This window comes from Microcaecilia unicolor, chromosome 8 (genome assembly GCF_901765095.1).
Source record: "Microcaecilia unicolor chromosome 8, aMicUni1.1, whole genome shotgun sequence".
NCBI classification, from domain to species: domain Eukaryota; kingdom Metazoa; phylum Chordata; class Amphibia; order Gymnophiona; family Siphonopidae; genus Microcaecilia; species Microcaecilia unicolor.
Window position 1 is genome coordinate 197,963,439 of NC_044038.1, and position 27,841 is coordinate 197,991,279.

The window sequence follows — 27,841 nt, forward strand, 5'->3', positions numbered from 1 at the left end:
TTTATTCACAAAAATGGCTGAATCATACAGTGGGAGAAGGGATGACAGTGCACCCTTAATTAGACACAAACCACATATATACCTTATGGAACACAGAAAATTGTCAAATAAATTAAAAAATGTCAATCCTGTACTATCCCACAATTCTAGGCAGGTTACAACTGTTACATACATAATATTTCACAAGAAACCTCTCCCAAAAGTGCCAACTAAAGCACACACCACCCATCCAATTGCACACCCAAAGCTTCAGAGTATATGCCACGTGGTGTCTGTAAATGGATAGAATAGCAGTACTTTCATGGGCAAGTGTACACATACCTCTGTAATTGGCAGCTTTAAATGTGCTATTGGCTAAATAGTGTATGCTCTAGCTGGCACCCCTAGGAAAGGTCTCTTCTCATCTAATTTAAGTTGGTCTCTTCTACCCTATCCGGTAACTCTCTTTTGGGTTTCTGCACCCCAAGTGATCACTTTGCATTTCTTGGCATTAAATTTTAACTTACTACTTTGGCACACTAAAACAACTAATTATACTTTCTAAACATTTATCAATTTCATATTAGAAACAGGCACTTTCAAAAACTTGTTCAAAGCTGTAAATGCATCCAATGACTGTGATAACTATTACATCAGAATATATATTCTTTTACAGCTGAATGTTATATAATTATTGATAATCAAAGATTTGGGAAAATACGGCCACTTTAGGTTGGGACTCCAAGTCCGGACTATCAGATAAACACATTTCTACTATTCTATCAAGCACACGGTTATTTGATAATGCTTACCTCGGAATGTTAGTAGATTGAGATGAGATATAGACTAAATAAAGCTCTTACTAGACCTGAGTTACATTCAGTTGTATAAGAATATATATTCTGATGTAATAGTTATCACAGTCATTGGATGCATTTACAGCTTTGAACAAGTTTGTGAAAGAGCCTGTTTCTAATATGAAATTGATAAATGTTTAGAAAGTATAATTAGTTGTTTTAGTGTGCCAAAGTAGGTTAACACACAATTGATTATTTGGTTTCCCTGTTATATAATTATTAAATTTTAACTGCCAGACCTTCAACAATTCTTCTAATACTTGGAGATCCCTTCTCATTGTTTCTATTCCCTCCAGGGTATCCACTCTATTGTCATCTGTAAAAAGGCAAACCTTTCCCTCTAACCCTTCAGCAATATCTCTCACAAATATATTGGAATCGGCCCCAGCACGGACCCCTGAGGCACTCCACTGCTCAACTTCCTTTCCTCCGATTGGATTCCATTTACCTCCACCCTCCGCCACCTGTTGGTCAACCAGTTTCCTATCCAGTTCACCACTTTGGGTCCTAAGTTCAACCCTCTCAGCTTATTCACCAGTCTTCTGTGAGGGACCATATCAAAGGCTTTGCTGAAATCCAAGTAGATTACATCTTGCACACGTCCTTCATCCAATTCTTAAGTCAATCAGATTCGTTTGGCAGGATTTTCCTTTGGTAAAGCCATATCCTGTAACCTGTTGGCTTCTAGAAAGTCAACCATCCTTTCCTTCAGCAGTGACTCCTTTACTTTTCTTACCACCGACCAGGGGCGTAGCCAGCCTTCCGTGGGTGAGGGGTCCAGAGCCCGGGGGGAGGGGGCACATTTTAGCCCTCCCCCCAGCGCCGCCCCCCCACCGCCGACATTGCCGCCCCCCCTCCCGCCGCGAACCCGCCGCTGCTGCAGCCTACCTTTACTTTTGCTGGCGGGGGATCCCACTCCCCGCCAGCCAACGTCTTCTCAATCGCTTCCTGCTCTTCAGTTTGTTTGCTGACGTCCTGCACGTTGTACGTGCAGGACGTCAGACTCAGAGAACAGAACTGTTCTCTGAGTCTGACGTCCTGCACGTACAATTACGTGCAGGACGTCAGCAAACAAATTGAAGAGCAGGAAGTGACTGAGAAGACGTCGGCTGGCGGGGAGTGGGATCCCCCGCCAGCAAAAGTAAAGGTAGGTGGCGGCGGGGGCGGGTTCGCCGGGAAGGGGGTCCTGGGGTGAATCTGCAGGGGCCCCGGCCCCCTCAGGCCCCACGTAGCTACGCCACTGCCACCAACATGAGACTTACCAGCCTATAGTTTCCCACTTCTTCCCTGTCTCCACTTTTGTGAAGGGGAACCACATCCGCTCGTTTCCAAACCTGTGGAACCTCTTCCATTTCTAAAGATCTATTAAATAAATCTGTAAGAGGTCCCACCAGGACTTCTCTGAGCTCCCTCAGTATCCTGGGATGTATCCCATTTGGCCCCATAGCTTTGTCCACCTTCAGATTCTCAAGTCTCAAGGCTTTCTTCCATAAACAGTGCAATATTTATTTATTTGTTACATTTGTATCCCACATTTTCCCACCTATTTGTAGGTTCAATGTGGCTTACATAGTACCAGAGAGGCGTTTGCAGACTCCGGTGTAAACAAATACAAAGTGATATTGTGGTAAGATAAAGTTCATGTGGCACAGCCACATTAGGGAATCGTACAACGGAAGAGTTGTGTTATGTCCATTACGTACTTTAGTTTTGTTGTGTTGCAGAGATCAGGCATTTATGTTGGACTGGTAGGGTATTTTTTAAACAGGTTAGTTTTTAGTTTTTTTCCGGAAGTTTATGTGGTCGTACGTAGTTTTCAAGGCTTTTGGTAATGCGTTCCACAGTTGTGTGCTTATATAGGAGAAACTGGATGCGTAAGTTGATTTGTATTTGAGTCCTTTGCAGCTTGGGTAGTGCAGATTTATTTATTTATTTATTTTAGTACATTTATACCCCGCCTTGTGCCACAATGATGCAGCCCCAAGGCGGCTTACAATGAACCAATTAAAATAAATACATTACAGTTACATTTTAGTAATTAGAGAGGGAAAAGAAGAAAAGAAGGGAAAAGTAAGGAGGCAAAGGGAGGCAAAGATGAACAGCGAAAGTCCTGGTGGGCAAAGGGGAAAGAGGAAAATCCAGGCTGACATAGATGGGTCCAGCAAGATTATCTCCAGTCGGGACTGCAACAGGCCCAGGTGGAACAAATGAAGCCGGAGGCAGGCATCCACAGCAGGGCAGTAAACAAGATGGCGGACCAAACGGTCATCCTCCGCGGCCTCAACCGCCGGGGCACTCCAGCCAGGGACCTCCATCACTGCAACTCCAAGGAACAGCTGACCAGTTTAACAACTGACTAGCGTCAGGACGGGGCACCTCCTCTGCAACGCAGGAATGGGGACTGAAGGATGCAGCACCGGAATCACTCTCCGGCAGCGAGGCATCCAGGGAAAGACAACAGAGAGCAGACCAACGGCCCCGGAAAGGGAAGCACGATGAGCAAGCGGAGACCCGATGCAGTCCAGAATCAGCTGTCAGTGAGATGTTTAGGCTGTGCCCGAATTTAGTTCAGTTCCAGCTCAGTGATCAGCCAGGGTAACGGGAGACAACTGGAGCTAACCGTCAGCGCGATGGTCAAACGGTGGCCAAATCCGACCTGCTATCAGTGTATTTCTGCATGATAAGACCCCTTTCGGCCCAAATACAGCCCTGCTGTAGTTAAACTTTCGGCGTGATGTATAGGATGTGCCGATTGGACTCGATTTTAGCCCGATGTGCTGTCTGGTGAAACTAAGGCACCCGGAGCTAACTGACAGCGTGATGTTTAGTCGGCGGCCATCTTAACTCCTCGTTCGTGTTGATTCGGATGTGTTTCTAGTTGGTAGGTCGATCAGGTCTGTCATGTATCCAGGGGCTTCACCATAGATAATTTTGTGAACCAGAGTGCAGATTTTGAAAGCAATGTGTTCTTTGATTGGGAGCCAGTGTAGTTTTTCGTGCCGTGTTTTGAGCGGTCTGAAGTTTCTTTAATGTTTGTTCTTTGCATTCCGCATAAATTCCATTGCAGTAGTCTAAATGGCTTAGTATCATTGATTGTATCAGGTTGCAAAATGTTTCCCTCGGAAAGAATTGTTTCACGCGTTTGAGTTTCCACATTGAGTGGAACATTTTCTTTGTTGTGGATGTCACTTGGCTCTCTAGTGTTAGGTTGCGGTCCAATGTAACGCCGAGGATTTTCAGCCTGTCTGAGATAGGGAGGGTGTAATCTGGAGTGTTGATAATTGTGGGGTTGTCCGCGCTGTGTTGGGATGAGAGGATAAGACAGTGCGTTTTTTTCTTTGTTGAGTTTTAGTTGAAATACATTTGTCCAAGAGTCCATGATGTTCTGGCTGATCTTGATTTCATTCCCAGATATTCCCTCGGCGTCCAACCGCGGTCCTTCTCCAGGAATTTCTTCCATGAACACCGAAGAGAAGTAGTTGTTTTGCATGTTCGCTTTATCCTCATCACTCTCCACAAAGCCATTCTCATTATCTTTCAGTCTTGCTATTCCATTCCTATCTTTTCTCCTTTCTCCAATATATCTGAAAAAGATCTTGTCACCACTCTTTAGCTATTTTTTCTTCCGCCCGTGCTTTCGCTAACCTTATTTACCTCTTTGCTTGTTTGAGTTTAATCCGATAATGTTTTCTGTGATCCTCGCATTGCGTTCTTCTGTATTTTTTGTACAAAGCCTCCTTTGCTTTTATTTTTTCAGCTACTTGTTTGGTGAACCATATGGGCTTTCTGTTTCTCTTGTTTTTGTATACTTTCCTCACGTAAAGATCAGTTGCCATATTTATAGCAGCCAACATTCCACCAATCCCGGGGCAAGCAGTTGCATCCCCATGTCCTTCTCAATAACAGACTATGGACTTTTCTTCCAGGAAGTTGTGAAAAACCTTTTTTTACTGTTTAATTTCTTTATTAATTTTCAATTTTACAAGTACAACAACTTGCTTAGGAAACACAGAAAGCAATAATTTCAAGGACTACTTATAATACACATCACTGTCTACATATTGACAATTTTCATTCTTCCTTAGACCTCAAATATGAGGGGGCGTTAAGAAACACGAGGAGAAACTTATAAAACATAACAATTAGTTGAATAAATCGGCTAGCCTTAATTCCACAAATTATCTTAATTGATCTGATGTTATTACACTGTGGGGGTTTGGACCTTTTTAGCTTCCATAAAAACTTTTAACTGTAAAGGGTCAGAAAAAATGTACTTATTTCCCTGAAAGTTAATTCTACACTTACAGGGATAAGCTAACAAGAATGATGCACCCAATGCTTTTACATTCTGTCTTAAATCCAAAAATTATCTCCTTCTCTCCTGAGTTGCCTTCGCAACATCTGGATACATCCAAATTTTCTGTCCATAGAACAGTTTAGAAGAATTCTTAAAATATAGGTTAAACACATGATTTAGATCTTTCTCAAATACAAACTGAACTAGCAATGTTCCTCGATCGGTAATCTCAAAATTCGAATCTTCAAGGAATGCAGTTAAATTTTGAGGTTTCTGAACCTCCCTTTGTGACAATCCTGCAGAATCTACAGTCGAAACTTTCTTTTGAGGTAAATAATATATTTTAGTATAAGGAGGTAAGTTCGAATCTGGCAACTGCAGGATTTCCTTCAAATACATTGGAAATAGCTCATTTGCTTTCAATAAAGGAGAAATGGGAAAGTTCAAAAGTCTCATATTCAAACGTCTATTGTAATTCTCTATTGATTCGATTTTCCTATGAATTATTTGTTTGTCCTTAATTAGAGCCATTACTGAGGATTTTAAACCAGTCATTTCCTCATGAAAAACTTTTTTTTTTAATCCTGATGCTAACAGCTGTTGCCCCATCCTCCAGCAACGGGTTCCGGAGCTTAACTATTCTTTGAATGAAAAATATTTTGTTCTGTTTGTTTTTAAAGTATTTCCATGTAATTTCATTGAGTGTCCCCTGGTCTTTGTACTTTTTGAAAGAGTGAAAAATCAATTCTCTTTTACCCATTCTACTCCACTCGGGATTTTGTAGACCTCAATGATATCCCTCCCCCTCAACCGTCTCTTTTCCAAGCTGAACAGGCCTAACCTCTTTAGATTTTCCTCATATGGAGGAAGGAGTTCCATTCCCTTTTTCATTTTGGTCACTCTTCTTTGAACCTTTTCTAATTCCACTATATCTTTTTTGAGATACGGAGACCAGAACTGAACACAATACTCAAGGTAAGGTCGCACCATAGAGTGATACAGAGGCATTATAATATTCTTGGTCTTATTTTGATTCCCTTTCCTAATAATTCCTAGCATCCTGTTTGCTTTTTTGGCTGCCACCACACACTAAGCAGATTTCAGCCTATCTACAGTGAAACTAGATCTTTTTCTTGAGTACAGACTCCTAAGGTGGACCCCAACATCAGGTAACCATGATTTGCATTATTCTTCCCAGTGTGCATCACTTTACAGTTGTCCACATTAAATTTCATCTGCTATTTAGATGCCCATTCTTCCAGTTTCCTAAGGTCTTCCTGCAATTTGTCACAAACCGCATGTGTTTCGACACCTTTGAATAGTTTTGTGTCATCTGCAAATTTAACCTCACTCATTGTTTCAATTTCCACATCATTTATAAATATGCTAAGTAGCAAGTAGGAGTCAAGATGGCTGCAGGGCAGAGCATATGCTAAGAAGCTGTGAACACTTGCGTGTCTTTCTTCCATTTTTGCTTACCTTCGTACCCAAGCAGAAGGGAAAGCTTTAGGGTGCTCTTCCCCCCCAAGCCAAAGACTCCTGCTTCAGGCCAGATGCTCACATCCTTTGGTACACCTTCTTTGGCAGGTGTTACTTCTCTGCCAAAGGCTGAGAAGAACCCCAGCTTGGAGGAGGAAGTTTCCCTTATCCCTAGAATGCCTGAGGAGGTTCTGGCTCCACAGAGAATGTTGGGAGCTGGGTCAAAGGAGGAGCGGATAGATGCAAAATCCCTTTTGACTATGGAGAGACAGCACACTTCCAGCTCCGCGTCAAATTCAAGAGTGTCTTTGTGCCCTCCAGTACCTAGATCTCTATTGTACCTGTAGTAGCATCTTCTTTGGAGAATGTGGATGCCTCTGGGGGAATTCAACTGTGGTGGATGTTGTTTTAGTACAGCCATTGCAGAAGCCATCGGAGAACACTTTAGACTCTATATGGGTAGTTTTAGAGTATGTGTCACTGCTATCGTTACCTCCACAGGCCAATCTGCCTCAAAATCAGTGGATGTGTGTCCAGGAACAGAAGACTAAGGATTTGGGAGACTCTTTTGACCAATGAAAAGATGCTCAAGTTCAAAATATGCAAGACAGACTGATTTATTCTCGTAAAATTGAAAATCTGGAGAACGCCTCTAGGTCTTTAAATCTGAGGTTGTTGAATTTTCCAGTTGTGAAATATACCTCTCCATGTAATGTAATCTATTCTACAAATTCCTGAAAGACATTTAAAGTACTATGAATCTGGTTTGCCACCTATCCAGAGACTTTACTATCTTTCTGGCCTTCCTCAAACTGATACAGCAAATATAGCATTGAATAGAGATTCTTCTGATTTGAATCTTACACAGGTATTAGAGAGACTTCTCAGGAAGTTGTTTCATCTAGAGCTACCTTGATTGTATCTTTTGTTTTCTTGCAAGACAAAGAATCACTGCTTGGTTTGTACTTTCATACCTCTGAGGTATCTTGTATGTCTTTCAATGGACACAAAAACATTACTAGATCTAAAACAGGAGGTGGTGGCCCTGGGGGCAAAATTCCAGCTATGCTTTCCTTGTAAATGTGTTATTGTATTGAATAATAATACCTTTCACTTTTTTGATCCTATTCAAGAATTTATTTTCTCTAAGAAAATGACTGAACAACCCATTTAAAGATGTACCTCTTCTAAATTTGAGAATATCTGCCTGCTTTTTCTTTTAATTATTTTTCTTGAAAGTAGCTTCTCCTACTTGGATTGACTGTTCCCTTTTCTTATCTTTGTGGACTATTAGCCTATATTGATCTTTTGTTGTTGACTCCTATTCCTTAAATTTCAATGGCAATATTTAGGGGTTATAGCTTTGTAGTTATGCAAAATTCAATAAATAAAAAGTTTAAAAAAGTATGATAAATAGAGATCCCTGGGATCTCTTCGGGGTCCCAGCAGAGGTGGCCAGAAGGATGGGCAGCTCTTATAGGGTCCACTGCCATCTCCCAGTCAGCTGAAGGACACACAGGCATGGGGACAACACACACACACATGCACATCCCTGCCAAAAAATGGTAACAATGGCCACATCCTTACAACAGCACAGTGCCATACTACCTCCCAGCCAGTGCCTGCTCACCTAGGGCACTCCTGCATGCCCATAGCCAGACAACCCTCTCTGGGGACAAACAGCTCTGATATCATTGCCTCCGGGGTTCCCTGATTTATCATCTGATTGGGGCCACACCTCAGACATGTGCTCCAGGTAACAACAACTGCCTCCAGTTATCCCTGTCCCTGCCTCCCAATAGCCAGCTGCACCACTATGCAAGGCATGTAGGATGTGTGGATTTCAATTACAAATCTTTTAAACACAAAGGGCACCCTCGAGCTTCCAAGCAGGCTGCACAGGACCAGCCTGCCCTGGACCTACCAACCTAGGATCAGACCACCCAAGGCCATGCTGTCCACAATAGACTACTGGAAGAAGTGGTCATGGAACCTGGACCCTGGGAATGCCACTCACCCCACAATAGGCCCCTAGGGGAAAAAAGGCACTGGAACAGTCCTTGGCAGCTAGGCTGGAGGGCACAGCAGCTGAGGGTTGCCCTGGAATGGCTGCCATGCCTGCTGAGGAGCCCACCCCAAAAGATACATCCAGTTCCTGCTGCAAGTCTCAGCCAGCAGGAGCTGACACAAACAGGGTCAGATTATGGCAGCGCTCAGGATGTTCCGTGAGGAGTGGCAGCGGCCTCAATGAGGCCAATGGACCAGCACCAGTTCAAATAGTTTATACTGTTTTATTGATAAAAATACGTTTACAGTTTTCGACATACAAAGGTCTGTGTCTCCACTCTGTTAAAAATGTGTTCACTTCCTGATATGCAAGGCTGACAGGTGCTGTGGTTTAAACACTCCTAGCCAAGCCCTGGGAAAGGAAGACTGCAGAACGGGGGGGGGGGGGGGGGGGGGGGGGGGGAGGGGTGACAGACAGAGAGGGAAGTGTTCAATGGCCTTCAGTGTCTACAATCAGAGCAGCTCCTCCTGAATGTCAAGTGCTCTACCAGATGGCTGTGCTAATGGAGAGGAATCTAATGGGCCCTGCAGCAGAAGAAGGCCCTGAGGGATGCAAACCTGCCACCCCCCTTGAGGATCCAAGGCCACACCCCAAACCATCATGCGGTGCCTCCTGTGGGGAAAAATTAGATGTCAGTTGGTTAGGCGATGACCAAAAGAAATGTCTGAGAGACATGTGCAGGGAATGTGACCGGTGTATTCACATATCTCAGACAAATTCCTGTGTTAGCTCCTCATCAAGTGAGGGATTAGCCTGCCCTCAGGATCTGGCAGGGCAATATCTGGCCTCTTGACTCAGCTCAGGAAGGGCCCTTCTTCCAGATGCTCTACAGCCATAAGCTTAGCCAGTGTCCCTCTGGGGATTAATGGAAGGTTTTAAAGATGATTTTTTCCTAATATAGCTACAGTTACCTAGACATGAGAATACAAAGCAGGTCACAGAAACAGCAGAATGCCCACTCACATCACAATTGCACTCTAGCCATCTGTCCCCTGGGGGTTAACAATCTGGCCATTATACTATACTAATATTGCCACAAGATATCTGGTCTGAGAGAAATCTGGGGCTGATGGGGCTGCATGGTTCATGTCATAAACATTGGTGGAAATCTGGCATGTTGGCTCCCCAGTCTAGCTCCACATTAGAGGCTGGATCCAAGTTCCCATCAAAGGTGTCCTTTGCCAAAGATCCTAGGTAGACATTTGCACTGCTAGCCCCAGGTAGGTAGCTGCATGTACTGATGTCAGCCACAATTCTTCTACTCTAAACATTTTCCTGTCTATCCCTAATAGTCAATACTGGAGAAATCTTCCACTAACAGTAATAATCACATGAACAGATAGCAATCATATACTCAATAACTCAGTTCAGGATATAATGCAAACATCTCATTTATAAAAATTAGTGAATTGAAGTGCTCAGAAATAATTTAGTGCCCCAAAATGATCTATCAGACATTCCAGGCACCTATATCTCAATCACACTAATCATATTGTCCATTCAAATAAGTAGGATATAACATCTTAAAATGCAGAAAACCACTTAGCTTGAGTAAAGGTATCCACAGTGAGATGAGAAGGTGTCTGTATAATGTAAAATTGCCCCAACTGGGATCCAAGTTTCACCATGAAAATGGCTTCATCAGGGAGTCTTCACATCAAAACTATAGAGGTGTGGTAGCCGTGTTAGTCCACTTTTAAAGGTAATCAATAGAAATAAAACAAAATAAAACATGGAAAAGAAAATAAGATGATACCTTTTTTATTGGACATAACAATACATTTCTTGATTAGTTTTCAAAGTAGAGAGTTGCACGGGGACAGAAATCTTACCCATCCCCACCCGTCCCTGCTAAAATCTCACCCATCCCCACCCGTCCCCACTGGAATCTTACCCATCCCCACCCATCCCCGCAAAATTTAACCCATCACAACCCGTCCCCACCCGTCCCCGCAAGAATTTAACCCATCCCCACCCATCCCCGCAAGAATTTAATGGCACATAAAAGAAAATTCTGGTCAGCTCCCTCAGTCTCTCTCTGGATTTGAGCCACATCACTGTAGGCAAGGACGGAATGGAAGCTGAAACTTAGAACACTCTGGTGTGCACATGTAAGATTTGTCTCTGATTTCTGGCACTGTGTGCTGAGAGGTCACCACATGCAGGCATCAGTAGGTCAGGTGTCAGACCTGAGGTCTGCACATCAGACCGGGAGCAAAGAGGATTAATTGTAACATAGTAAGTGACAGCAAATAAAGACCTGAACGGTCCATCTAGCCTGCCCAATAGTCACACTCATGATCAATTCATGATTAAATCAACGAGTGTGATGTTATATACTTTCTTTCGTGTTTCTGGAACATAGACCATAGAAGTCTATCAGACACAGACCATACAAGTCTGCCCGGTATCGGCCCTAGTTAATCACAGCCAGACTCGCCATCTAAGCGTCACTTGACACATCCACACACATGCAGCCATTTAAGGTTAGGATTTTTAAAACTTCCATTTTCTAATTAGAGATCCTCTGTGTTCATCCCACATCTTTTTGAATTCCATCATCATTTGTGTCTCTACCACCTCCTTAGCGGAAGACTTTCCACATTTGTGCTGTTAAAGCAATGAGGAAGAGCAGGAGACAGCACTCAAGGTACTCGGTAGATGAGAGGCTGATGCAGTGCAGCTTACACTTCCACAGGAACCCCACAGAACTGCTTCCATCCCCGTGGGAACCCTGCAGGACCTGCTTCCGTCCCCGCGGGAACCCTGCAGGACCTGCTTCCGTCCCCGCGGGAACCCCGCAGAACTGCTTCCGTCCCTGCGGGAATCCCGCGGGTTCCGCGGGATTCCCGCAAACCCCGTTCCCGTGCAGCTCTCTATTTCAAAGGTTACCCTTCTTCGTCAGATCGGAAATAAGCAAATGTTGGTAGATGACAGTATATATGAGTGAAACATCAAAGCATTTTAGTGATAGTCTATATGCATGGAGACAGGGGATGAGTGAAACATCAAAGCATTTCAGTGAAAGGATGGGGGTGGATAGGTGAGAGTCAGGGAGACAGGAGAGCAATACAATTTAATGCTTTGTAATGGGCTAGAAAACCCAGATCTTTGTTAAGTCCTGTCTGGTGGGTGTCAAAATATTTAATCATTTTGACTTCAAAGGTCTTACGTTCCTGTATTGTTTTAAAGTTCCCTTTCAGGATCCGTACTATGAAATCACTGGTACAGTGTTCTGGTTTTGTAAAGTGCTGTCCCACAGGCGTGACATCTTTGTTTGTACTGGCATTTACACATCAAAACTGAAACAAAATAAATAAATTATATATATATATTTTTTTTTTTTCATAAAAGAATGTTAACCAAGTTAACAGAGCTACTGGGCCAGAGAAAACATCTCACTCCATCTTGAAAACAACAGACAAAAAAAAAAATGCTCAGCCTAGCTCTAGTATAAGACTACTCCCAGATGACATCATCATTCAAAATCACCATCAAAAATTTCTAAAGACTGGTCCACTCCACTTCTCTGTTTAAGCCCCTGGGTATAACTGTTCCCCATTCAAAAATATAGTGTTCTTCTTTTCGTAATAGCAAAATAGAGACATCTTCACCACGGGATAAGGCTACCACTTCTAAGACAGCAAATCATAAATCGGAAAGGTTGATGCTGTTGTCTCCAATAAGACACTAAAGGTGCTTCAGCCACATGACAATGCATATTGCTCAGATGTTCAGTAATTCAAACTTTGATCGGACATTTAGTGTGAGCTATATAGTACTGATGGCAAGGGAAGGAAATAAGATCAATAACTTGAGATGTAGTACAGTCTGAATTATGTCTCAAGAAGAACTGTTTCCCAGTAACAGGATAAGTAACCGAATGTGTCTCCCACACATGACAGCAAAAACAGCACCCACATTTTCTATGGCCACACTATGTAATCTGCAGAAATGAAGTGCTTTCCCCATGTAGCATTGTAGAAATCAAAATATCACCAAGATTCAGGCTCTGTTATACACAAAGCAGGGAGTATTCTGAAACACAGGATGGTATTGTAAAATATGTCAGTTTTTACTACTGATTTGGCAAATCTTGAAAGCTCTTGAGGAATATAAAATAACACATTCAAAGCTTTGATCCCCAACCGAAGGCTTGGGTTGCAGTAGCCAATCATGTTGAGCATATAAGGCCCGCTTATAAGCTTTCTTTATTATTTGGCATGGATAACCTCTGTCCAAAAAAACAACAAGATAAAATTTGTGCTTGGAATTTAAATTCATCCAATGTAGTACACAGTCGCTTCAATCATAAGAATGGTCCAGTGGGGATATTGTCTTGCAGATGCTTAGGATGTAAACTCCCACAATGCAGGTAATTGTTACAGTTTGTAGATTTAGGATAAATCAAGGTGAAAACCCAACATAAAAATAATATTTATATCCAAAAAATGAATTGTAGACTCACTTATTTCCATTCAAAACCGTATATTTGGATCACATTCATTTATACAAGTGGAAAAGTCTTCCAATAAGATCACACTCCCAGTTCAAATTTTTTAAAAAAGTCATCAATATATCGCTTTCATGTATGAATATACTGATGACATCTAGATGGATAAACAAATTTAATCTCAAATTGGTCCATGTAAAGACATGCAATGGAGGGAGCCACTGTTGCCCCCATTGCTGTGCCCTGAATCTGAACAAAAAACTCATTCCTGAATAGGAAGTAGTTTTACACAGAACAAGGTGAGCTAATTGAACCAAAAACTGTATTTTGAAAAGTGACAAAGAAGGGGAAAGGGAAATAGGACGTGATATACCCCCTTTCTGTGGATTTTGCAACTGCATTCAAATTGGTTTACATACAGGCTCATTTTCGAAAGAGAAGGGCGTCCAAAAAGTGACACAAAAAGCACATGGGCATCCCTGTGAAAGAAGGTCGTCCAAATCCAATAATCAAAACAGGACCGTAAAGACGTCCTCAGCGCAAGGACGCCCATCTATGGTCATTCCCACAGGAGTCGTGTTAGAGGCGTGATCTGAGCGGTGTTACGAGATGGGCGCCTCCAACGTATAACAGCTAGCGAAATGGGTTCGCATGGGTGGGAACATGGGCGTCCTTAGTTAGACCTGAAATAAAAGCGACCAGGCTAAGGGGGAAGTCATCTTTAGACCCATTAGCGATTTTGTGGAGTTGGAGAGTAGTGAGATCGTTGTTGGGAGAGAAAGTTGAGAGTTGTTCAGTGCCCTGTTACCTTTTTTTTTTTTTTATTTATGAGAAGTCTTTATTAAGTTACCTATGTCTGTGTCCCTGGTTTGCTGCTCTATCTGCCCTTCAGTATGCTGGGGCTGGTGCCCACTAAGACCAGCTTCTGTGTCTGACTGGTGTCATCACCTGCATAGCAAAAGGTGCGGAAGTGTGTTGGTTAAAATAACCCAGTTTTGTTTTGCAGCATTCATATACATAGCCCCACATGTGAAGACCCAGGAAACAGATGATGAAGATTGACATTAGCAGGTAATCACAGATGTCATTGTAGATGGTACAAAGCTGGAGACGAGGAGTAGAGTGTGCTTTAGAGACTGATGTGCAAGAGAGCCACACAGGCAGGTGGGTAGACATAGAACTGTGGAAGGAGTGCAGAGGACACAGTGAAATTGCCTTTGCGGGTGGGTGACTGTTTTGGTGCCATTCTGACAATGGGATGCAGAAGTTCGAAAATACTGAGAAGGACATCCTAAGGACGTCCCAAGGACGCCCATGTAAGAGCGGGATGGGCACCCCTAAGATGGACGTCCTAATTTCGATTATGAGCAAAATTCCTAAACGTTCCTAGCTGCTCCTTCCGATTTGGGCGTTCTCATTTCAATTATGGGTGGGAACTATGGACGTCCCCAGCTGCTCTGTGTTTTGGACACCCTAATTTCGATTATGGGTGAAAATGATAAACGTCCCCAGCTGCTCTTCCGGTTTGGAAGTTTGCATTCCCTTTATTGGCGCCTCTTTAAAACGGCTTTCTCTCTGCTTGCACTTTAGAGGTTTTTTCTTTAGATTATGGGGTGGTATTTTTAAGCATTTTACTTTCAGTTATAGTAAACCTTGTTTTTGCCACTGTATGCTTTTGTACACCTGTTGCTTTTTTCAGTTTAACTTTTTTTTTTTTGGGGGGGGGGGGGACACCTTTTGGCCAATTCTTAAAAGATAACTGGTGTGTGGGCTGTGTACATTTCCTTTCAAAAAGACCTGGCAGCTTAGCATATACTCTCCATCCTCTAACCTCCAGGAGCTGCTTGCTCTGTTTGATGCGGTCCCTCACTGACCCCCATTCTCTCTCCGTAGTTGAAGCAGCCAGCTTCTGGCCCCTTGGATCAAACAGATAGGTGTTCCTTTTGCCAATTTCTGGCACCACAACGTCAAGGTAAGCTCATACCTGTCAGACACCTCTTCTCCTTCTGCTATGTAGGTGCTAAACAAACACTTCTTGTATCTTGCACTGCAGCTGGTCAACAGGATTGCAAGGGACAGCAGTGGACTCTAATATACTGGACTCTGATAGTGATGATTGTTTATACCCAATTCATTGTACAGATATCTTGTTCTCTATTGGACACACTCAGTTGTAGCTACCTGTGGGGGAGTGGGGTGGGGGAGGGGGAGGGGAAGAGGTCCTGAGAATGGATGCGTGTATCCCTCATGGTCAAAGGCTCCCCATTCTCTGTATGTTCTCTGCATTCAAATCTTACCTCTCTTTTCACCAGGTTTCCCGGTGGTTGCTGTGCAGTGGTGGAAGGAGACGCCACTTGTTGCTGCATCAGGGCTGTACTGTGTGCTTGCAGGTCATGCCGTAGACCCTCGATGCTGTGCTCCAGCCGTTGGAGCTGCTGTACTGCTTCCCATTGGGCCTGTACCGCTCACTGGTAGGTTCCATCCTTCGTTATGTGGTGAACCCCAGTCCCCTTTTATGAAGTGCCCACCCGTTCTCAAGGTTGGTGGGGGTGGTGGGGGGGGGGGGGGGGGGAACATATATGCACTCAATGTATTTTCCACATTATTGAACACAGTTCTACAATCCTTCATAGTTATGGAACAACAACATTTCAAAATTCTATCCTGCAAACCATTTTCTAGGTGGCCACAGGTATGTGCTTACCACGGCCTTGAGCCCTTAAGTCATGGGGAGGGAGAGGGGTTCTCATTACAGTTCCTATTCTAAATTAACTGCAGGTGGCTACAGCCTGGTGCCTATATAATTCCCCTAGCCTGTGCCCTTCTGTACCAGATGTATTATATTGCAACTGTGATGAAGTAAACATCCATCTAATGCTTTTACTGTTATTTTTCCTTTTCTCCTCAGCACTATATACCATTGCTGAACAGAAATGCCCCCCAGCCCCCCCCCCCCCCTTACCATACAGCCATGCAGTTTGGAACAAACAGGTGGCCTTCTATATGGCCACACTTATGACACATATGTACCAAAGTTTCTCTGTTACAGTTGACCTGTCATGCCACCCAGATTGCTGACTCCTCTCACATCAACCCCAGCATTTGATAATACCACATATGTAGTGCACAAAGTACAGACACAGACCCTGGTAGTTGAAAAAAGTGTAACATTGTATTATATATATTAACAAAAAAAAATATGTACAACAATTCAATGTGGCCTGTGCTCTCCCTCCGTGACTCTTCTAACAAGTTCAATCAGCACCAGCACAAGACAGCTGTGCATGTCTTGACGCTGCTCTACAGAGCGCCACAGTGCTGCAACCTCCACCAGCAACTGGTTTACTACTACTATAAATCACTTCTATAGCGCTACCAGTCATACGCAGCGCTTTACAATTGAACATGAAGAAGACAGTCCCTGCTCGAAAAAGCTTACAATCTAAATCAGTTGCTGCAGGAGTTGCAGTACTGCGGCACTGTTGTCCACTGGTGCTGGTGCTGGTGTTGCTGGTGGTGGTGTTGCTGGGGTTGGTGGGTGATACTCCTGCTCCTCTTCTTCCTCCCTCTCCAGAGGAGGCATATCAGCCCATTGGTCGGGTGCCACCTCCCATTCCCCACCTTCCCCAACATCTTCCTCCTCCTGCTGCACAGCCTCCTCATGCACCTCCTCTGCCTCTGGTGCTGCGGCCGCAACCTCCTCCTCCTGCTGCTGCTGCCCTGTGTATGTAAAAGGATTGTCCTTGAGATCAGCACATCCATCATGGCTTGCATAGTGCAGGAGCTGGCTGGCATGAGGTGGGGGATGGGGAAAGGTGTGGTCAGTGGTGAGCCCTGGGCTATACGCCCAGGGTGTGAGATGCATGAGATGACATGACAGGAAACCCTGGAAGCTGGTCTGAAAAAGGAGTGCAAAAGATGTGTTGGCAGGGCACACTCATTCCTTAGCAGCATGTTTGCATTTTGAGTTGTGACTATGGTTGGATGACCAGGTTTTTTTTTTTTTTTTTGGGGGGGGGGGGAGGAGAGGAAAGCATTATTTCTTTACATTACTTTAATATCATGCTATGACATCCACTAAGAGTAGGACCTCAGGCAGGAATACCATGAAACAGTATCCACCCCAGAAAGGGGGATACAAAAGTGAGGCATGTAATCTCATTCATCTCTGAGGAGGTTAGTTGGAAGTTGCAGCCACATTCATGGGAGGGTAGCTGCAACCTCAGGCCTTGATCTGGGACAGAGGTGTTATGACTTACTTATTTGCCTATTAGCCACATGGAAACAGATATTGTACACAACATTTGAATTATTAAATAAATACATTTACAAATGACTACAGGTGCCCTGTTTATAATACTTACGTCGAGCTCTGAGGTGCCATCTCACTCTTCTGATTATAGCAGGGCTCTCCCGCTTTATCCTGCAGAATCTGCACCTCAGGGACTCGAGGTCTCTCCGAATGCCAAATCTTCTGCAAGATACAAGTTTGTACACTAGGAGTCAGGGGATGGCCTTCTTACTTCAGCACACAAATTCATTTGGAAGCAAAATTGGAGAGACACACAACACTGATTGGGGAGGGGGGCGGGACGACATTACATTGGTATAGGTGATGTCATAGAGGTGGACATGAGGACAGAGAGTACTACTACTACTACTACTATTTAGCATTTCTATAGCGCTACAAGGCATACGCAGCGCTGCACAAACATAGAAGAAAGACAGTCCCTGCTCAAAGAGCTTACAATCTAATAGACAAAAAATAAATAAAGTAAGCAAATCAAATCAATTAATGTGGACAGGAAGGAAGAGAGGAGGGTAGGTGGAGGCGAGTGGTTACAAGTGGTTATGAGTCAAAAGCAATGTTAAAGAGTTGGGCTTTCAGTCTAGATTTAAAGGTGGCCAAGGATGGGGCAAGACGTAGGGGCTCAGGAAGTTTATTCCAGGCGTAGGGTGCAGCGAGACAGAAGGCGCGAAGTCTGGAGTTGGCAGTAGTGGAGAAGGGAACAGATAAGAAGGATTTATCCATGGAGCGGAGTGCACAGGAAGGGGTGTAGGGAAGGACGAGTGTGGAGAGATACTGGGGAGCAGCAGAGTGAGTACATTTATAGGTTAGTAGAAGAAGTTTGAACAGGATGCGAAAACGGATAGGGAGCCAGTGAAGGGTCTTGAGGAGAGGGGTAGTATGAGTAAAGCGACCCTGGCGGAAGATGAGACGGGCAGCAGAGTTTTGAACCGACTGGAGAGGGGAGAGGTGACTAAGTGGGAGGCCAGCAAAAAGCAGATTGCAGTAGTCTAACGAGAGGTGACAAGGGTGTGGATGAGGGTTTTGGTAGAGTGCTCGGAAAGAAAGGGGCGGATTTTACGGATGTTGTAAAGAAAGAAACGACAGGTCTTGGCAATCTGCTGGATATGAGCAGAGAAGGAGAGAGAAGAGTCAAAGATGACCCCAAGGTTTCGAGCTGAGGAGACAGGGAGAATGAGAGAGCCATCAACAGAAATAGAAAATGGGGGGGAGCGGGGAGGTGGGTTTGGGGGGAAAAATGAGAAGCTCGGTTTTGGTCATATTTAATTTCAGGTGGCGTTGAGACATCCAGACAGCAATGTCAGACAAGCACGCTGAAACTTTGGTTTGGATGAAAGGTGAGATATCAGGGGTAGAAAGGTAGATTTGGGAGTCATCAACATAGAGATTGTAGGAAAAGCCATGGGATGAGATTAATGAACCAAGGGAAGAAGTGTAGATAGAAAAGAGGAGGGGACCAAGAACAGAACCATTTCTGTGCAGTACCATTTCTGTGCAGTATTGCAGGGATGTGGGAATGGTTTCCTTTTCTAGTACATTGATTCTATTAATGAATATGCATGTGCACATATGACATGGTCCTCGGGGGCAGGTGGTGGTGATGCATAAACAGGCACCTTGTGTGCGTGAGGCATAGGTGCACTAGGCACATGGTTTCCTCCTCGCTGAAATTTGGCTTTCGTCGGAGTGCCATGTTTCTCAGTGAATAACCGTTGGAAAACGTGCATCGCCTTATATGGACACCCATGAATGATGGACGTCCTTACATGCACAATTCCATATATGGACAACCATCCCATATATGGAAGGGTCATCACATGGACATCCGGGTCAGCACATGGACATCCTGGCCCATATGATGGGTGCGCACGTGGATGACCATCATGCATGGACATCCATGACGTGCTGGACTGTTGTCACGCGTGCGGGGCCTTATATGAATGAGTACGTGTTCATATCTCCGGAGCCTTCTTTATATGAATCATTATCAAGTGTGCAAACCTCTTCTTATATGCACAATAAAACATGTATGTTCCTTACATTTCCCATAGCTGCATGTTCCGCAAGTACAGTGCATGTAGTTGTGGACATCCAGGTACGGAAAATATCATAACTGCAATGTACAGTAACAAGGACATGTTTCTCACAGAACTGCCGAAGGATGTCCGTCTTACAGGCCCACCGTCCTTCAGCGGGCCGAGTAAGATGGACGTCCTTCGGCAGTTCTGCGAGAAACACATTCTTGTTACTGTACTGTACAGTTATAAATTTCTCTATATTTCCCAAATTGCTAACATTTGTCTTAGGGACTTCCTTTGGCGGTTCTGGAAGATGGGCGTCCTTTTTTACTATACTTTGGGCATCCCTGATTTGGATGTTTTGCAGTGTGATAATGAAATGTCTAAGGGCGTCCATTTTTTTCAATTATATACCTACCTGATTTTGGACGACTTCATGAGGACGTCCTAATTCAGACTTGGACGACCTTTCGAAAATGCCCCTCATAGTGTACCTGGGGCAATGGAGGGTTAAGTGTCTTGCCCAGAGTCACAAGGAGCTGCAGTGGGAATTGAACCCAGTTCCCTTGGATCAAGGTCTGCTTCACTAACCACTAAACTACACCTCCACTAAGACTGTTCCAAATAGTGTTGTACAATCATAATTGTTTCTTGTTGAAGAATGTTGGTACTCTTCTTCTCCATTGCTAACTCCAGACTCCGTTCCTTTTATCTTGCTTCCATATGCCTGGAATAGACTTCCTGAGCCGGTACGTCAAGCTCCATCTCTGGCCATCTTCAAATCTAAGCTAAAAGCCCACCTTTTTGATGCTGCTTTTAACTCCTAACCCTTATTTACTTGTTCAGAACCCTTATTTTGTCATCCTCATTTTAATAGTCCCTTATCTCTTGTTTGTCCTGTTTGTCTGTCCTAATTAGATTGTAAGCTCTGTTGAGCAGGGACTGTCTCTTCAGGTTCAGGTGTACAGCGCTGCGTATGTCTAGTAGCACTATAGAAATGATGAGTAGTAGTAGTACAAAAAAGGAACATCCATGGTCACCAATATAACTGGAGACCAATCACCAAATTTACAGTCCTGCAAAAAACAAAAAAAAAGAACAATGAGTCACAAGAGTCACAGACATAAGAACTTATATTTGGTAAAATAGGTCTCGAAGAAGTATCCAAATATTGAGACATGGCTCCAAAAGAGACCCAATGCCTGAGACAACAGGATGCCCCAGAAAACATCTCAAAGACTTATGGATTTTAGGTTAAAAAAAATAGATGTAAGGAACCACTGGATGTTGACAGTAATGATGTGATACCTGCATTGATGGCTCATCTCAAGATATCAAAAATTTCATGTTGATAAACTAAAGTTGGATCCTCAGGCAATTTCAGATAAAAATGATCATCAGAGAGCTATCTGCTTCTGACAGCTTGCAGCAGGAGACCAGCCCCATAATCCATTTCACCCTGCAGCCCCACACCCTTTTGGCAGACTGCATAGAGCTCCTCATAGTAAAGGTGTGTTATCTTGCACTAGCCACTTGCCTGGTACCAACCAGCAAGTGTGCATAGGCAGTGGCTAGACCAAGGAGGTTTTATGACAGGAGTCAGCATGAACCTATCTCACCTATTATGTGGGCAGAAGCCAAAGGGAGAAGCTTGCTGCCATATTGAAGGACCCCAAACATTCACAGATGCTACTGAAAACAATAGCAAACTTGTAAGGTTTATATTGTTTGCATTCTTTCTATTAGGAGAGATCAGGGGGAAGGGGGAGGGTTATATTCAAAATGTTTTTGTCAGTGTTCCAGAGCTTGCTTTTTCATTTGCAATGCAGTACTGTGGATGTCAGTGCTACGCTATATGCCTGTATTTTTGCTTATGATGACAATACATTTCTATATAAAAACAACAGTTGATGCTTATGACTGCCTACATGTGTTTTGACAGTTTTTTTTAATTCATTTGATAGCTTCCCATATGTAGTTATATATTATGCAATAAAATAAAAAATACTAAAACTGTTTACAAAGTTATTGTAGTTGGTAGAAACAGCAGTAATGTAGTCTCTGTATTTTGTGCTCATTGTTCTACACTGTTATATAGAATATAGTAATACATGGCCAAATCTCACTGAGGATATCCTGTTTCCTTATGGGTTCATCCTAACTGTTGTTGAACCTGTCTTGGGAAGCCTGGTGCTATTAAGATGGAATACATTGAAGAAAAATTAAACTATCCTTCCACTGGCGCATATGGAATCATATCTTCATTTCATCTCTGTTGTGAAATCCGTTGGGTTGATCATGAGCCCTTGGGCCCTGGCCAAGGCCAGCAGAGCACCGACCCAGGCCAAGGGGAGACCGACCCACCACCACACACACCAGCTACACAATACCCCTAAGCTACCCTCCCCCACAGTACCTCAGGAAGAAAGGGAAATAGGCATACAGGCGGGCCTCGTGGCCGAACCGGAACCCAGGCGCACAGAGCCACTCGTGCGGGCCTCACGGCCGAACTGGAACCCAGACACATATAGGGAGGGGTGAAAGAACCCAGAGGACCCCCTCGGGACCCCAAGATGCCAGACACATGCTAAACACCAGCAATAGGGCAGAGGGAGTAACAAAAGAACCAGAGTGAGGCCACACCCTCCCAGGGGACCAGCGCAGGACAGGGGAACCAATACAGTAAGCCCTGAAACCACCGGAAGACAAGGGGAGGGCCACCAGAGGACCAGGCAGCCAGGCCCTCCCCAGGACAGAGGGGAAAAGAAATCCAAAAGGCCACCAAAGCCAGAAATAGGTATAGCAAACCAAAAAGGGAGAGATAGCCCCCAGCCAAAGGCCAGAGGAACAAGACACAAAAGGGAAGCAGAAAGCCTTTGCTTCAACCCCACTGAAGCCAGAGGCAGAGACACAGCATACAAAGGGTTAAGCTTGCTGAGCCAGCAGGCCGGCACAGGAGGGACAGAGAGTTCCTTAAGTCAACAAACAATCTGAGAGAAAGTTCCCGACAAGGGGGAGCACAGCTTACTGAATAAACACACAGTCAGAGGCAGGGACACAAAACACACAGTACACAAAGGGTAAACTCACTGAGCCAGCAGACCGGACACGGGAAGAGAAATCCTTAGAGTAAACAAACAAGCAGACTAGCTGCATCTGAGGCTGAACAAAGCCCAGCCCCCACTGACGAGCAAGCAGCTGGCTTCCCACAGAGAACTGCAGGCAGCGGAGGGAAGCCCAGCTGGAGACAAGTGAACTGATTACTCACACACACATACACACACACACACACACACACACACACACGCTGCTCCCAGCTAACACAAACAAAGGGGAAGGAAAGAAATCCCTGAACAGAAAAACTCAGGTCAAAGTCAGAGCACAACAAGGTCCTGACAGAGCACTGTACGGCTTTAGTCACACAGGGAATGTAACGCAAAAGCAAAGTAGGTAGCAACATGCAGGCTTAAGTACTACCCACTGACGTCAGCACAAACCCTGGCAGCCAATCAGAGGAGACGCCCCCCTCTCCCTCTGCCAAATCGGCAGAAACATAACATTTTGTAGAAGTTGACATGTTAGATACACAAACAGATTATTCTGTTCTGAGCATGATTCAGGGACAAGTGGTTTTATAAGTCAAAATAATAAAAATTAATATTTGGTTTTATGCAGATCTCTCATTTGTTTAAAGATAATTAAGGGCCTCTTTTACTAAACCATACTTGCAATTCCTGGTGCAGAAAATGCATCACAGCTCATTCATTTTGAATGGGCCACATTGCATTTGCCGCTTGGGAATCGTTAGCACAGTTTAGTAAAAGAGGCCCTAATTGGGCTATAAGCCCCTAATGCAGTCCATTAGTTTACTTATATTTTGTTCTTGTACTGACTTATACTGTGCCAAAGCTCTTATCTCTTCTTTCTGGTTGATAATAAAAGGAGTTAATTGAGAACACTGTCCACCCAACTGTGCATATAAAAGTCTGTCCTTTAATGATGCCCACATATTCAGAAATCATAGCCATAACATTCAGTTTTTCAAACATTATCCCATGCACACACTAGAACATCCATATACACATTGCCAAAGTCAACAACTTCTACAGAGTACAACCAAAACTAAATTTTGAAGTTTAAATCATTTTTATTCAGAGCAGAACATGTTGGCAGATAGAACCATCTAACATGGCACAATATAAACTTTTATAGAGAAACATACCCCAAGAATCCTTCCCCTTCCACTCTCCCCTCCCTCCTTATAAGCACATCCAACTAATTTCACCCACCATAATAACACAACAGATGTGTAGATCAGTAGGACCAAAGCAGTCTAAAACAAGTAAAGTCATAAACAACTCAGTTTATACCTAATTATTTATCCACCCTTAGGTTTCACTTTTGGGTGTTAGAAGCCATGTGCATGTAAAGTTGGGATAATTGAATTAAAACAAAGTTTAAAGCAAATGCCCAAAATATATAATACTTGGTAGCAATAACGAAACAGTGATGGAATATTCATATAGCAGGCAGTCAACACATCTAGTTTCCACTGAAAATAATTAACTTTGAATGAACTTGATGGTTAATAGTGTGCTGCTAACTATTTTGTATTTTGGCAGTTTATTGTTGGCCTGCATAATAAAATCGCACTTGCAAATATTTTTCTGCCATTACTTTAATTAACAAAAGCACATGATTTCCAAATGGATCACATTCGTACATGTGACCTGACAAAATGGAGAAGACAGTTCTATTTGAGAAACTGCTTAACACAGACAGCACCATTTCAAAACAAGAAACCTGAGAAAGGGAAGGTACTGGGCTAGCTGGATTTGAACCATACCGTCTAAAAAAATCTTTCACACATAATACACATTTTTAATAATATCTGTTGAGGGAAAAATAAGGCCACCTTTACTTTACTGTGTTATCAATGAACATAGTTTGCTGCCATTGCCATAACTCAAAGTGTTTCTGTAAGGCTCACAATGTAGAAATGTTTTCAAATAACAAATCTAGGAATATATACAACAATTTTTTTGGAACACATGGACAGATGAACAGGTCTTAGGATATAAGTGTAATCATGGTCTGGTATTACATTTCACTTTCATCAGGATCAATGAGACTGTGAGAGGCATTACATCTAAGTTTGATTTTGGACATTTTACATAGAGGGCCATAATCGAATGGTCCGGCCAACTATAAGGGCGGCCATCTCTAACGCCGGCCCCGTCAAGCAGCGTACCCGACTGTATTATTGAAACAAGATGGCCGGCCATCTTTCGTTTCGATAATACGGTCGGGGCCGGCCAAATCTCTTAGAGATCGCTGGCATTAGAGATGGCCGCCATTGTTTTTCGCTGATAATGGAAACTAATGGCAGCCATCTCATACCCGGCCAAATCCAAGGCATTTGGTCATGGGAGGAGCCAGCATTTGTAGTGCACTGGTCCCCCTCACATGCCAGGACACCAACCGGGCACCCTAGGGGGCACTGCAGTGGACTTCATAAATTGATCTCAGGTACATAGCTCCCTTACCTTGTGTGCTGAGCCCCCTTAATCCCCCCCAAAACCCACTCCCCACAACTGTACACCACTACCATAGCCCTTCGGGATGAAGGGGGGGCACCTACATGTGGGTACAGTGGGTTTTTTGGGGGGGGGGTTGGAGGGCTCCCATTTACCATCACAAGTGTAACAGGTAGGGGGGGATGGGCCTGGGTCTGCCTGCCTGAAGTGCACTGCAGTACCCACTAAAACTGCTCCAGGGACCTGGAGCAGATGGGAGTAACTAGCGAGGTAATTAAATTTGCTGATGACACAAAGTTATTCAAAGTCGTTAACGCGCGACAGGATTGTGAAAAATTACAAGAGGACCTTACAAGACTGGGAGACTGGGCGGCTAAATGGCAGATGACGTTTAATGTGAGCAAGTGATGCATGTGGGAAAAAAGAACTCGAATTATAGCTGCGTCATGCAAGGTTCCACGTTAGGAGTTACGGACCAAGAAAGGGATCTGGGTGTCGTCGTCGATAATACACTGAAACCTTCTGCTCAGTGTGCTGCTGCGGCTAGGAAAGCGAATAGAATGTTGGGCATTATTAGGAAAGGTATGGAAAACAGGTGTGAGGATGTTATAATGCTGTTGTATCGCTCCATGGTGCAACCGCACCTTGAGTATTGTGCTCAATTCTGGTCGCCGCATCTCAAGAAAGATATAGTAGAATTGGAAAAGGTGCAGCAAAGGGCGACTAAAATGATAGCGGGGATGGGACGACTTCCCTATGAAGAAAGACTAAGGAGGTGTCGTAGACAGGATGCTGGGCTCGATGGACCCTTGGAGGGGCATAATCGAACGCGAACGCCCATTTGTAAAAACGTCCATCTCCGAGAACGGGTCCGTGAAGGGGCGGGCCGAACTGTATTTTCGAAAAAAATGGACGTCCATCTTTTTTTTCGAAAATACATTGGATTAGGGCGTTTTTTGAGCTGGGCGTTTTTGTTTTTTAGCGATAATCGAAACCGAAGCGTCCCAGCTCAAAGACAACCAAATCCAAGGCATTTGGTCGTGGGAGGGGCCAGCATTCGTAGTGCACTGGTCCCCCTGAGATGCCTCTATGCCAGCCTCAAATATCATACCTAGCTCCATGACAGTAGTATGCAGATCCCCAGAGCAATTTTACTTTAGTTGGTGCTGCGCGGGACCCATGCAGAGAGGAAAAATCGGAAGAAAAAAAAAACAAGCAAGCAAGTGCAGTCAGGGACGTCCAAATTAAAAGATAGTAAAAGGGGGAATTGAATCAGCAACCTTTTGATTACAAGCTCAGTGCTCTAGCCAGTGCACCACTAATTAGACGTTCTTCCCTTCCCATTAAGTCTCTCCAAGTTTTTGTCAGCCAATCACAGCTCATTTAGCTGACATCTGTGTCAGCTAAACAGCTGTGATTGGCTGACAGAAACTTGGAGGGACTTAATGGAAAGGGAAGGACATCTAAGCACTTGAATAATGTGGATCACTGGCTAGAGCACTGAGCTTGTAATCAGAAGGTTGCTGGTTCAATTCCCCCTTTTACTATCCTGGTAATTTAGACGTCCCTGACTGCACTTGCTTGGTTTTTTTTTTTTCTTCCGATTTTTCCTCTCTGCATGGGTCCCGCACAGCACTAACTAAACTAAAATTACTTTGGGGACCTGCATACTGCTGTCATGGAGCTGGGGATGACATTTGAGGCTGGCTTACAAGTTGGGAAAAAAGTGTTTAACATTCTGTTTTTTTTTGGTGGGAGGGAGTTAGTGACCACTGGGGGAGTCAGGGGAGGTCATCCCCGGTTCCCTCCGGTGGTCATCTGGTCATTTAGGGCACTTTTTTGGGACCTGTTCGTGAAAAAAACGGGTCCAACAAAAGTGACCTAAATTCTCTCTGAAAACGCCTTTCTTTTTCCCATTATCGGCCGAGCACGCACATCTCTGCTCAGCCGATAACCACGCCTCAGTCCCGCCTTCACCACGCCTCCAACACGCCCCCGTCAACTTTATGCGTTCCCGCGACGGAGTGCAGTTGGAAACGCCCAAAATCGGCTTTCGATTATACCGATTTGGGCACCCACAAGAGAAAGACGTCCATCTCCCGATTTAGGTCGGAATTTGGGCGTTTTTCTCTTTCGAAAATAAGCCTCTTGGTCTTTCCCAGTGTGACATTACTTATGTACTATACTGCTGTCATGGAGCTGGGTATGACATTTGAGGCTGGCATAGAGGCTGGAAAAAATGCTTTTTATATTTTTGGGGGGGTAGGAGGGGGTTGGTGACCACTGGGGGAGTAAGGGGAGGTCATACCCCATTCCCTTAGGTGGTCATTTGGTCAGCTGGGGCACCTTTTTAAGGCTTGGTCGTGAACAAAAAGGGACCAAGTAAAGTCGGCCAAATGCTTGTCAGGGCCGGCTTTCTTTTTTCCATTATCGGCCTTAACCACACCCCTGTCCTGCCTTTGCTACCCTGCCGACATGCCCCCTTGAACTTTGGCTGGCCCTGCGACGGAAAGCAGTTGAAGCCAGCCAAAATTGGCTTTCAATTATACCGATTTGGCCGGCTTTAGGAGAAGGTCGGCTTTAGGAGAAGGCCGGCCATCTCCCGATTTGTGTTGGAAGATGGCCGGCCTTCTCGTTCGAAAATAAGCAGGATAGTAACATAGTAAATGACGGCAGATAAAGACCTGTACGGTCCATCCAGTCTGCCCAACAAGATACTTTATATGTATACCGAGTTTGATTTGTCCTTGCCTTTCTTAGGGCACAGACCATAGAAGTCTGCCCAGCGCTCTTCTTGCACTAAAAGTTCTGAAGTTTCTGGAATCCTAAAGAGTTACAAGATTC